Source organism: Pogona vitticeps, chromosome 1, assembly GCF_051106095.1.
Source record: "Pogona vitticeps strain Pit_001003342236 chromosome 1, PviZW2.1, whole genome shotgun sequence".
Classification (NCBI taxonomy): domain Eukaryota; kingdom Metazoa; phylum Chordata; class Lepidosauria; order Squamata; family Agamidae; genus Pogona; species Pogona vitticeps.
Window position 1 is genome coordinate 88,129,779 of NC_135783.1, and position 13,406 is coordinate 88,143,184.

A 13,406-nucleotide genomic window follows, 5' to 3' on the forward strand; every position below is an offset into this window, starting at 1 on the left:
AAATATACCCTGAGACTTGGGTTGTTTTATTACCTGCATGCTTGTGGGGTCATCAAGCTTGTATTTTGAATGCCTTTCTTTTGAATGTCTCCAGCAAAAATAAAACTGAAAGCAAAAGCGCCCAGCCTCTTAAGGAGCCAGTTCATTCGGTTGAAATTGGGAGCAGGGAATCTGCACATTCTCCAGCATGGGACTACTCTACATCCTCCTGCAGAGCTATATATCTATGTGCCACTCAAACTCTCTTCTCACAAGAGGGCTGTTTCTCCTTTTGCAATGGGAAGGGTGGAGGACTGTAGGATCAGAGAGGGGGGGAGGGAGGGAGGGAGGGAGCGAGCGAGCTGTGGCTCGTCAAGCAACTTTTTTTCACTCGTCACAGATGAGTGGACAAGTGGATTTTTCAAGCCCTGCACATGGCACTAAGCATGTAAGGAAAACTTACCCATGCAGAGTTTAACACTGCTTTAAAAAAATTAAAGAAAAGAAAGAATAAAAGAGGGAAAAGACATAATGTAATCGTGGGCTAGGTGTATACAGTGGTGCCTCGCATAGCGACGATAATCCGTGCAGCAAAAATCGCTGCAAAGCGATTTCGTCGCTATGCGATATTAAAAAGCCCATAGGAATGCATTGAAACCCCTTCAATGCGTTCCTATGGGCTTCAGACTCACCTTTAAGCAAAAATCCTCTATATGGCGGCCATTTTCGCTGCCTGGTAAGCGAGGAATCCATCCCAGAAAACAGCGGGTGGCCATTTTTTTTACCTGGTGGCCATTTCGGAACCGCCGATCAGCTGTTTAAAAATCATCGCTATGCGATGATCAGCAAGCGAAACAGGGTACCGATCATCGCAAAGCGATTTTTACCTATTTAAAACATTGCAAAGCAATTGCAAAAAGTTAATCGCTATGCGATTTCATCGTTAAACAGGGTGCCTGTTAAGCGGGGCACCACTGTACTATGTTCATTCTGTGTCCAAAAAATATTTCACTTGGAGCTGACTTCAGTATGCATAACTGAAACAGTGAGATCTGCCCACTGAATAGTGGACGATGTACATGGCAATTTGAGACTGCAGGCATTATGTATGGCATCATGGTAGTGTGGCCAGTTACAGATGTACTGTAAGATGATCCAGTTTAAACGACACGCCAATAGCATAGAAAGTCTCAGTTGTAAATTACCTCATGTCCCTAGCATCATGTTAAACTAGGTATTTACAAGCATGTAAGGTAACATCTGAAAACATACCTCTTGCTCTGAAACATCTGAAAAAGAAATAAACATAAATAGCTGCTTTACTGTTTTACTCCTTGTTCAAATCTTAGAAAGGCATAGATTAAATCAGACCACTTTTCCTCTTTGCACTATGATATCCATTTTACTTGATGGTAAACAAGGCACCAATCAGAGATTTTGTTCCAGCACTTGAAACCCCCGGCTCACATCCACCACCAGAGACACAAGATAAATTTGGGATCTTCTGAAGATCACAACCTTCCTCATAGGTCTTTGGACCACTTTCCAATTATTTTACTCAACCACAATTTATATGCAAGAAAGAAGAAATCAAGGAAAATATAAATACAGTGGTGCCCCGTATAGCGAGGTTAATCCGTTCCGGATTAACCTTCGCTATACGAAAACATCGCTGTGCGGGGCAGGAAAACCTATTGGAACGCATTAAACTTAGTTTAATGCGTTCCAATAAGTGTGTAAACTTACCCCCTCCAGCGATGTTTTCGCTCCGGCGGCCATTTTGGAGCCGCCGATCAGCTGATCGGCGGCTCCAAAATGGCCACCGGGTGACCCGAAATGGCCCCTATCAGCGTTTTTGCGCCCTCCCCTTGCTTACGGAGGTCGCGAAAACGCTGCAGGGGGGCATTTCGGGCCATCCGCGGCCATTTTGGAGCCGCCGATCAGCTGTTCGGCGGCTCCAAAATGGCCGCCGGAGCCCCAATCGTCGCAAAGCGAGTGCGGCGATTGGGGCTGATCCGTATAGCGATCCCCAAAAAGGGATCGCTATACGGATTTTTCGTTAAACGGTGCACTCGTTAAGCGAGGCACCACTGTACGTTTTTAAAAGACACTTGAGAGACACAGGACATATGTGCATATTTTACCTTGAACATTCAACAAAGTTGTAAACTGATAAATATTTCTCATAAGTTATGAATTCAAATCAAGAAATTATTAAAAATGTGTAAGGATAGAATTCGTGGAAAGAACTATTCACTGCCCATATTTACTTTTTAGTGAGCAAATAGGCAATTTCATCATTTTCTCCAGCAAGGTATCAGAGATGATGGTTTCTATATTACTGGCAAATAAAGAGTATATGGCAGATTTTAACCAAGTATTCATAAGAGCCTTTCCTTTGCATTGTTTCATAAGAGCCTTTCCTTTGCACTGTTTGGAAACCAGTAAACTAACATTCATATTGGTCCAATCTGTACTTACATGGTGGAAACTAATTTAAAAAACAACAACAATTAGCTGATTGTTGTAGGGTTTTTGGGCTGTTTGGCCGTGTTGTGGAGGTTTTTCTTCCTAACATTTTGCCAGTCTCTGTGGCCAGCATCTTAAGAGGACATTTCTTTATCTACAATCTCAGACATAATACAGTGGTAACTTGATTTACAAAGTTAATCCGTAATGGAATGGTGTTCATAAGTCAAAACATTCGTAAGTCAAAGCAGCATTTCCCATAGGAATGCACTGAAACCCAATTAATCTGTTCTGGCTGTTTTTTGTTCTTATGTTAAGGCACGGTTTGTAAATCAAAGCATTCGTTCCCATAGGAACAAATGCAAAACTGGTTAATCTGTCCTCTACCACTAGGGAGATAATTTTTCTTTTTTTAACCTAAGATGACTTAGGTTTAAAAAAGGGAAGGAAAGGAGGGAGACACACAGAGAGAAGACAATGGGGAAGGGCCAGAGTTTGGAGTCTAAAACACATGCTAAACCAACACATTTTAAACTCACACATTTTACACCAACACATTTTAAACCAAGCCAGCACAGACCCTTGCAAAAACTTTTCTGATTTGCAAGGGAAGCATGCAGGAACCATTGCAAAAACAAACGGAGCAGGTTAGAAATGCAAAGGGAACAAAGCAAAAAAGCAAGGGAAGCATGCATGAAGCATTGCAAAAACAAATGGAACAGATTAGAAATGCAAACAGAACAAAGCAAAAAAACAAGGGAAGCATGTGTGAAGCACTGCAAAAACAAACGGAGCAGATCAGAAATGCAAAGAGAACAAAGCAAAAAGCATGCAAGACACATCGGAAATGGGAGAAAAAACTCCAAAAAGCAAGCATCAGAAAGAGGGGGGAACTAAACACAAAACAAAACAAATTCCCCAAGACCCATCAGAAATGGGAAAAAACACTCCAAAAAGGAACCGACCTCCCATCAGAAATGGGGGGGAGAGACCCTAAAAACACCCCCCCAAAGACCCATCACAGCACAGAAACATAACCCCTCAAGCTGAAAATCACGCTGCAAAAATACCCATAACAGTTTTTTAAAAGTATAAAGCAGGACCTTACCTTAGCAGGCAGCCTCCTCAAATCGTACACTCTCTAACTGCCAGGGCAAAAGAGCTACAAAGAAGCAGCCTCGTCACCACCTATAGTTAGCTATTTGAATTTTCTGCCCCTTTTCCAGCCTTTTTTCTGTTCGTAAGTCAAAGCTCCATTCACAAATCAAAGCAAGATTTTGTGAACAGAGATGTTCGTAACTCAAAACATTTGCAGGTCAAGGCATTCATAAGTCAAGGCACCACTATACTCAATTAACACAATTCCAGTTTAAATATCTCACAAAGTACAGTACATTTTTCCAACATTTTATATACTAATCTGTATGCAAAGCTGGAGTGTCCTCTCCAGAGCATGAAGCCTGGGTAGAATAATATGGAGGATAGGCTGTTACCCAAGCTGCAAATCCCCCCTCTCCACATCACTGAAATAGTCCAATGGAAAGGCAAGAGCCAATATAACTGGTTCCAGTGACGTCGCAGGCCTTTGGAACTGCAACAGAAGGTGTCTATCTCCGGACTAGATCAGATGGAAAGCTCTTTAATCTCCCTAGATTGAGAGCAAAGACCAAAGTCCAACTGAAATGCATGTGGGACTTCTTCTTTGATGATGATGCAGCCATTGTTGCCCACTCTTCTGAAGACCAACAACACATGAATCATTTTAGCAAGGCCTGCCAAGACTTTGGACTAACAATCAGCCTGAAGAAAACACAAGTCATGGGCCAGGGTGTAGACTCACCTCCCTCTATTACTATCTCCATGCAAGAATTAGAGGTTGTTCATGAATTTGTGTACCTTGGCTCAACAATCTCTGACACTCTCTCCCTAGATGTCGAGCTGGATAAACGCATTGGGAAAGCAGCTACCAGACTCACAAAGAGAGTATGGCTTAATAAGAAGTTGACAGCATACACCAAAATCCAGGTCTATAGAGCCTGTGTCCTGGGCACACTCCTGTACTGCAGTGAGTCCTGGAGCCTCTGTGCATGGCAGGAGAGGAAACTGAACACCTTCTATATGCATGATCGCTGACACATTTTTGGTATCACCTGGCAGGACAAAGTTCCAAATACAGTAGTCCTAGAACAAGCTGGAATTTTCAGCATGTATACATTACTGAAACAGCGACGTCTACATTGGCTTGGGCAGGACATGAGAATGTCTGCAGTCTTTACAGGAGACCAGTCATGAAAACAGGATCTACAAAGCCATCCTGTTCACTCACTTTTAGGGGGTTAGGGTATCAGTCCACCACATACCACGAATTAGAACTACTGCAGCAAACAGTGAAGTACTCTGGGATAAAGGAGATGAGATATTGCCTCTCACCTACTTATTTGTTAATATTTATGGATATACTGAAAGCCTTTACATGTTCTTTGTGCTTCTTTGGAACATTTATCTTTATTAAATATACTGTACTGTGACTGTCACGTCAGTCCATCCTATACTACAGACTTGCTGTCGCTCCAGCAGCTTCTGCTGCTCACTGTACTCTGCTAAGGTAAAAGAGCTGGATCCCACAGCTCTTTTCAGGCAAAGAATGTAACCTGTTTAATTGACTAAGTAACTTCCACTGTATTTTTATTCTATAGTTAGTTTTATTTAATCCTCCATTGTTACTTTAAAACTAAAATTTAAATTTTATAAAATCACCACTTGCCAGTAAAATTGATATGAATGGATGAAACTGATTTATTGAATTTCCTCTGTGATGAGTTTAACTTAATAAAAATATGAAACAGAATATTTTCTCATTTCTTTTAAACCCAAATTTAATCCATATTCAGTATTTGTTCCTTTCCACTCCTATGATGACCACTTTGGGTGTGCTGCCCCTTAGCATTTGACCAACATGAAAAATGTTGTTCTAAATTATGTTCAACACTTTAACTGAAATTAATGAAAACTGTCTGTACAGAGGTTCCACTTGGTGGACCACTTCTCTACTAAGTGGTATATAAATATTATAAATAATAAACAAATTAACAAATGGAAAATATAAGTAGAGTGGGCAGCTTCCAATACTGCTCCCCTTGAACCACCTAATTTATAAAATTGCACATTCCTCAAATACAGGAAAAATGGTTTAACTACAAAGCACAGTCTTTCCTTAGACCATATTGTGCATCATACCAAATCTTGATATTTTGTACCAATACTTTGCACAAATATATAGTGAAACAGTTTAGCTGAAATCTTGTTGCACTGCTAGGCAAAGGCAAAACTTCTGGAGGCGAACTGCCTCAAGTTAAGAAATCTCTGTGGACATTATCTGTTGCATGCCGAATCATAAGTAACTGAGTCTTATGATTCAGCATGCAGCAGATAATATCTATGGAGATTTCTAACTTGAAGCAGTTTGACTCCAAGTTTTGCCTGTGTGGCTGATTCAATTGATGACTGGGACAAGGGTAATCTCAACAAAGTTTCTTATGGGAACTATTACAAACTCATCCAAGAACCCATGAATCTTTAAACAGATAAAAATGAAGATAAAGAGTTTATACTCTTCAAGATAACATGGGTTAAATAATGTTTAAATGGTTTCTTAGATTCACTTAAGATAATAAAGTTCTGTTTAGTTAAATGTGTCATTGTTTTACAAATGATACAATACAGACAATCATATACAGTGGTGCCTCACTTAACAAGGATAATCCGTTCCAACGAAATCACTGTAGAGCGAAATCCTCGTTAAGCAAAAATAAAAAGCACATCAAAACGCATTAAAACCAGGTTAATGCGTTCCAATGGGCTGAAAATTCACCGTCCGGCGAAGATCCTCCATAGGGGCGGCCATTTTCATCGCCTGTAAAGCGAGGAATCCGTCCAAAAACACAGCGGGGAGCCATTTTACATAGCCGGCAGCCATTTTTAAGCCACCAATCAGGTGTTTTAAAATCGTCGTAATGCGAAGAATCAGTTCCCAAAGCAGGGAACCGATCATCGCAAAGCGAATTTTTCCTATTAGAACATAGTTTTGTGATCGCAAAAAGTTCATCGTATAGTGGTTTCGTCATTTAACGAAGCAATTGTTAAGCGAGGCACCACTGTATATTGTAAAATATTCATGCTAGCACTATCTCCTCCACATATTAGATGTCAGACATATCCTTGAATTGCATAAACATATCACGAGATATCACGAGATTTTTTTCTTAAAATGGCAAGTTCTAAGGTATTGACTTCAGCAATAACATGACAATGAATGAATGAATAGAGGTATCTAATAAAAGTAATATGCTTAACTAGCTTTAGCTCAATTTTATACTAATGTATAAAGCAGAGCCTGGAAAATGTGAGCATCAATTGTAAGACCCTGCTCGCATCAATTGTAAGACCCTGCTCAGCTACTTGAACCCAAACTGTCTTTACAAGTAACAATTTCTCTATTTTTTATAATCCTAGAAAGTGAAACCAAGTCAGTTGCTATGACTTTCCAAAGAAGTGCTTCCAAACCTTGGGTCCTAGATGTTCATGGTCTACAACCCTCAGAAATCTTGGACAGTACACCTAGTGATGAAAGCTTCTGGGACTTTTAGTCCAAGAATATCTGGAGACCCAAAGTTGGGAACTAAAGAATCCTGAGTGTGTTAGAAGGAATTTTACTCCCCTACAAACTTGCTCCCAGACTACATTAAAATAAAAACATGATATACTAGTGTAAAGAGGCATTGGATGAAATCAAGAGCTAAGTTGAAACTACAGGAGGTCCACTGTATCACGGGAACTTACAAGGGAGTTGACTCACTAAATCTCCACTGATTCAATAGGCCTACTCTAATTGCAGCTTTCCTATTGGATTTCAGCCACTACGTGGTAGTGAAAAGTAAATCAGCTGAAGTATTTTTTAATTAGCTATTGTATATATACTTACACCTTTACATAGTGCTTTGCTAAAACAGAGGAATATCCCTCTATTCAGAATCCCTGTGACCTGGAGGAGAGACTGCAGAGAAGAAGTTGATCACTAACTTTAAGTTGGGAGAGGAGTCAATAACTGTCAGGTTTACAGATGTACACCACAGCCCCTGTGTACTCCTGAGAAGTGACACTTTGTGTGGGTTTTTAGCTGGGAAGTCCAAACGGCTTTTTTTCAACAGCTGCATAGGGCAAGAAATATGAAAAGGGGCTTGTACTTGCAACTAGTTGAAACTATTTACCCTGCTAGAAGACACAGCATTTTAAGCCCACCTAGTCACTCTTCAATTTCTTAGGGATAATGAAGTACAGTACTTCTGGAGAGAGTTTTCCAAACTCTCTTGGAAGAGCAAAAGAAGAGTGGAAACTCTAGAGAGGAAGAATAATATGTACAGGAAGCAAGCACTTGGAGGACTGTGACACAAAGAAGCAGAACTGTCCATGGAGGTACAGGATCAGGACCAGTCCTTCCCCATGGACAGGGATTTTAAGTCACTGAAACAGAGGAAGATGTTCCAGGCCCTTGCCATGACAATGATCCCAAGCTTCAGACAGCACAGAATTAGACTTCTATGGATGAGAGTATTTCCACCAATTCCCATGTGGAGGAGACAAGTGGTGGTGGTAGGTGATTCTTTCTTTAAGAGAACAGAGGCAAGGACAGGATGTTTTTGGATGTATGCTGCCTGCCTGGTGCTAAAGTCCAGAACATGACAGAGAACTTGCCAAGATTTGTTAAGCCCATGAAACATCTCCTTTCTGACCCATGGAAAAAATGATGTTGCCAGACATGGCTTTCTATTAATTCCTGGTAACAATGAGATTCTGGATAGGAAGGTGAAGGACTTTGGGATACAATTTTTAAAAAAAAAATTGGCAGGGGTTACTCTTTCCTGTTAAATGTCTTGAAAAATACTGGCTCCTTCAACCATGGTCTGCATTTCCATGAAGAAGGGTTCCTGGCAAGTGATGTGTTGCACCTTTTAGGAGCTGGAAAGAATGTGTTTTCTAAGAGTCTTGCATATCTCATCAGGACTGCTTTAAACTGAATCACAACCTTGGCACATGTGGGAATGTTATTGATGTAGTATGCCCTGATTTCAGCAAGGGCTTTGACAAAGTGTTTTGTGAGATCCTTGTGGCTAATCTGGAAAAATGTCACTTAAACAGTGCTACTATTGGGTGAATCCACAGCTGATTGATGTGTCATACCCAAAGAGGGCTCACCAGCAGTTCATCCTCCTCCTGGAGAGAAGGCACAGGGTTCTATCCAGGGCCTAGTGTTGTTTAACATCTTTATAAATGTATGTTGTGAGCAACCCAGAGTAGACTATGTCTAGATGGGCGGCAAATAAATAAATAAATAAATAAATAAATAAATAAATAAATAAATAAATAAATAAATAAATAAATAAATAAATAAATAAATAAATAAATAAATAAATAAATAAATAAATAAATAAATAAATAAATAAATAAATGGCTGGGATGAAGAAGCAGACAAAACAACTCATTAGATATACAGTACATATGCCACTGAACTGGGAGATTGGTGGACTGGAGCAAAGTGAATGAAATGAATTTCAATACTGGAAAAGAATCAGATTCACAAACTTAGCAATACTAAGAAAAAAAGATTCTGGTAGTCTTATTAGACCACAAACTAAACATGAATCACAGTGTGATGTAGCAAGGGAAAAAACTAATGCAAAATTGGTCTATAACAATAAAAGCATAATGTCCACATTCAGGAAAGTAATAGCATCTTTCTATTCCGCTTTAGTCAGACCTTATCTGGAATACTGTGTCCAGTTTTTTACAGCATCATTTCAGAAGGATATTGACAATCTTGAATATGTTTAGAGAAGGCCAACCAAGATGGGGAAAAAAATCTTCTAACCAAGCGCTGTGAGGAATGATTGAGTGATCTGGGTATGTCTAGCCTGGAAAGAGAGAAGGCTGAGAGGTGATATGATAGATGATCATACAGTCTCACGTTTATGTCTGAGGAAGTGGACCTGACTCATGAAAGGTCATGTTAAAATATATCAGATAATCTTTAAAGTGCCACAGCATTTTTGTCTTTTTATTTCATTTTTGGTTTGATCTGCCAGCTTTGGTTTATCAGTCTTGTGTTCAGATTCAATTATTACCTTCTGCAGGATGTCAGCACCTTCTTGCTGTTCCTGTAAATTTGAGATTCCTGCATTGGTCAGTTTCCAATGCAGGATAGCCCATTGGTCAGTTTCCAATGTATGTTAGCCCTGTAAGAACCTGAAACTGACAAAAAGAGCTGATAAGAAAGCCCACCCAGCATGACATCAATTTCTGTACAGTATCTAAGGAATTCTCGCACAAGATTCATGGGAACTAACCAAATACCTTTTGCTGAGCAGTGAATCCTGGAGGAAAGAAACAACAACAAAAAAGGCAGAAATCCTTTAGAAAGTTGTGGGCCTAAGCATCTATAATCACAGCTTTACCAGAGCATTTTACCCCTTACCTTGCTAGAATGGGATTTTACAATTGGGTGTTATATGACTGTATTCCATATAAGATGGCAGCACTGTTGAATGGAAAGTCTACTGACTGTGGTTTGAGGTTTGCAGCTAGTTTTGAGGAGATTACACATCTCCTGAAGAGGTACATGGTTTTGTGTCTCTAGCTGAATGGTTTTGTCTCTAGCTGAATGGATATTCCTAGAAATGCCTTTTTGTTGCTTAGCCTAGTTCAACGAATGAAATCCTACCTGGAAAAAGTGAACACGGCCTTAGTTACACACACTCCTTATAACTAGGCTGAATTACAATAACACTGTCTGCAGAAAATTCAGCTAGTAGAAAATTCAGTCACCAGAATGCTTCAGAGGGTTAAGTGGTTTGATCATAGCACACCAATACTGCATCAATTACCTTGGCTAGTTATACATTTTCTGGCTCCATTTAAGGCCTGAGCACTTTGGTACTAGTTTATCTGACAAACTGTCTATACACCCATGGACATGCATAGATCCCAAGATTAGCTTCAGAGGCCCTGCTCTCAAGCAGATTGCTATAGTCAATCAGGTTGGTGGGTACCATTTCAAGGGTGGCCTCTCATCTGTGGAACTTCCTTGCCTGAAAACTCCACCTCTTTCCTTCTCTTACATTCAGAACAATTTTTTTTCTGGATGTGGTTGGCAAGTACATACAGGACAACTTAACAGAACTATGGATCAATTAATTGCACATGCCATGATGGAGTGTTTGAGGGAGGGAACGTCAGGAAGTTTGTCTGTGCTGCTCATGCAATAAAATGGATAACAGCATTTCCTTTTTTTTCCCTTTTCTTTCTTTTTTTTGGGGGGGGGGCGCAATATCAGTTCTCATAAGTAGCCACCTCTCATGTTAATGACTAGGAGGAATCAAGTGCTATTTAGAAAATCATTTAGATACAATGATTTAATCAATGCTATAAAATTATTTCCTCATTTTTCCATACAGATTTTAGAAGGAAATAATCAATATTACAATTCATCTTTCATGATTCAAATCAACAAAACCAGGTAGCAGCCATGCATTTGTGTTAACGAGAAAACAGAGAAAGGAGTACCATGCAATCCATGCAAGCGTCTGCCACATGCATGGCAAACCCAGAGCAGCAATACGTGAGCCTCTAGGTTCCAGAACATAGAAGGTGCAAGACCTCCAATAATCTGAGACATTTAGATTCTATTTAAGAATAAACCATCTTTGACATATAATTGTTCACAGTTATACTCTATATTATAGCCACATTCTTTGACTTTCTCCTTCAATATTCTGTAACACATAAATGTCTTCCTATCCTACCCTGTCATGAGGAGAGAGAGATTTAAAAGGTCAGAATCCAGGCTGATTCAACTGTGTACTTTATTAGAAACTGGATGCTGAAAGGAGAGGATACCACCATGCTGTATAAATGCAGACTACTATGAATTGGTTTAAATTCACTCATTCACTTGAGTGAGATATAGATTAGAGCAGGTATGCAGGATTACAACCAATATTCTCCCTCTCTTTAAATACTTCTGTAATTTCATTTGACAAAACTATTTTTACATCTTTAATTTTGTTAGCAGGTGCTTCATTTTCTGACTGTGAAAAGAATGCACAACAGTGAAGCATACTAAAAGAGATACAAGGACAATCTAATCTACCCTCCCAACCTCAGACATAAACTTCCACATACAACCTGCCTACCAGTCACTTAGTGAGACAACTCAAGAAAAAAAAATCATGTCCCTCAGGGTTGTACTAGTCTTGCCTAGAAGCCCTACCAAATCAAACAGGCCCATGAGATTGCCAGTGCTCAGTCTTGTAGTAGTTAAGGTAATTAGGGTAATTTGAAATATTCAACACAGAAGCAATTGTAGTCATGCATACTCAGAGAACTACAGCCAATAGTGAGGCAGATCTGTACAACATGCATATTTCCAAAGATTTTTCACTTTTTCACACTTTACATTCTAATGTGTACACTTAAATTGACACTGTGTTTGAAGCAGCTTCATCTTTCCTTAAACTTCTCCAGTTGCAGTAACAAATACATCTGTTAAGCACTGGCCCAATCCAACATGAACTTACAAGTGACACCTTGCACACAGCAGTGACACAGAATCAGCAGTTCATTCATCGCAAAACAAATGTTCTTCTGTAATTTTACCCATGTTCATAAAGTCTGCTTCAGTAATTGGATGGATATACAATGCATATATCTGTGTTGGGTTATAAAATAATTAAAGCATACAAACTGTCACCATGTCCTGTAATTCATGTCCCACAAGACTTATTTTAAAAAGGAAAAAAGACCTGTCATGTATTGTTGGAATGCAATATTTATATTTGACTTATTCTAGGGCCCAAAAGAGCTGAAGTAATAACAGTACGGCATATTTCATATGCTCCAATATTAGGTTGTGTTTTTTTACTCACAGAGTGAGTCTTACAATTTACATTGCTTTATAGAGCATGAGAAAATATATTTACGTCTTTGACCTTTTTTTAACTCATCCCACTTCTAAGGTAATATTAACAGGAAAAGATCAATCTGAGGGGAAATAACAGAAACTGTTGTGGTTACCATTACATATGCTTTGGTTCCTAGACTGAGTTTATAAGCAAGGGCCACAAACCTTATAACAACAAAGGTTAGAGACACACCAGGGGAGAGCTCTATTGTCCCCATCTAGGTTGCTTGTAAAATATCTACTAGCATCTAACTACAATGCAGGACAGATTACTCTTTGGCCTGATCCAGCAGAATAGTTCTTGTATTTTGACCAATGTCATTTACAATGCATAGAAAATATTATACATAACCTTAAAAAAACTTCAGCTGTACACATTATAGTTTAAATATCTTGTAACCTGCTTACATTTGTTTCTTTAAAAATCCACTTATTGGGGACTTGGGTTGAAGAGTTCTTTTGTTTTCAAATGGCTTGCACATAAATAAAACAAGTACACAAGAACAGACAACTTCTGTAAGGAACAAGGTTTTCCAGTCAGGCAGAATGCTTTTCACTACACCTACATCACCCATACACCCTGATGATGGATGAATTGAAGCTTAAATAAAGATCACACATATGTAGGTTTTACAGCAGCCATAAATCTCACCCATATATCACTGCTGGTTACAAAACAAAAATTAAAAAATAAAAACTAAAAAAAAAAAAACCAAACCCAACTAGTGGCTGTCTCCTGTACTGTCTTTTAACCATCTGTCTTTTATAAGGAACTCAGTGGTACCTTGGCTTTTCAGAAGATGTACTGCCACTATTTCTGTATTTTCTCACTTCTCAAGGTTAATTCTGTTAACAGCTTGATCCTGTATCTTTCCACTTGTTCTAATCTCCCTTCTCCAAGGTAAAAATGAATACAGGATTGCAGCCTTAAAAACAACCCGTTTCA

At 39.2% G+C, this 13,406-nt stretch overlaps 1 protein-coding gene and 2 long non-coding RNA genes across 4 annotated transcripts in view; 1 reads left to right on the forward strand and 2 right to left on the reverse strand.

The window, feature by feature from the left end:
• LOC144585979 (uncharacterized) overlaps window positions 1–1,809 on the reverse strand; it is a 100,632-nt gene extending 98,823 nt beyond the window's left edge. The window contains exon 1 of the long non-coding RNA XR_013540638.1: window positions 1,589–1,809. This is a non-coding gene — a long non-coding RNA (uncharacterized LOC144585979). The remainder of the gene's footprint in view (window positions 1–1,588) is intronic.
• The window catches only part of NKAIN2 (sodium/potassium transporting ATPase interacting 2), a 645,401-nt gene that overhangs the window by 630,057 nt on the left and 1,938 nt on the right, over window positions 1–13,406 (reverse strand). The window lies entirely within an intron of this gene.
• Window positions 2,079–13,172, forward strand: LOC144585981 (uncharacterized). The gene is made up of 2 exons (XR_013540640.1): window positions 2,079–3,095; window positions 3,246–13,172. It is a non-coding gene; the product is annotated as an uncharacterized LOC144585981 (long non-coding RNA).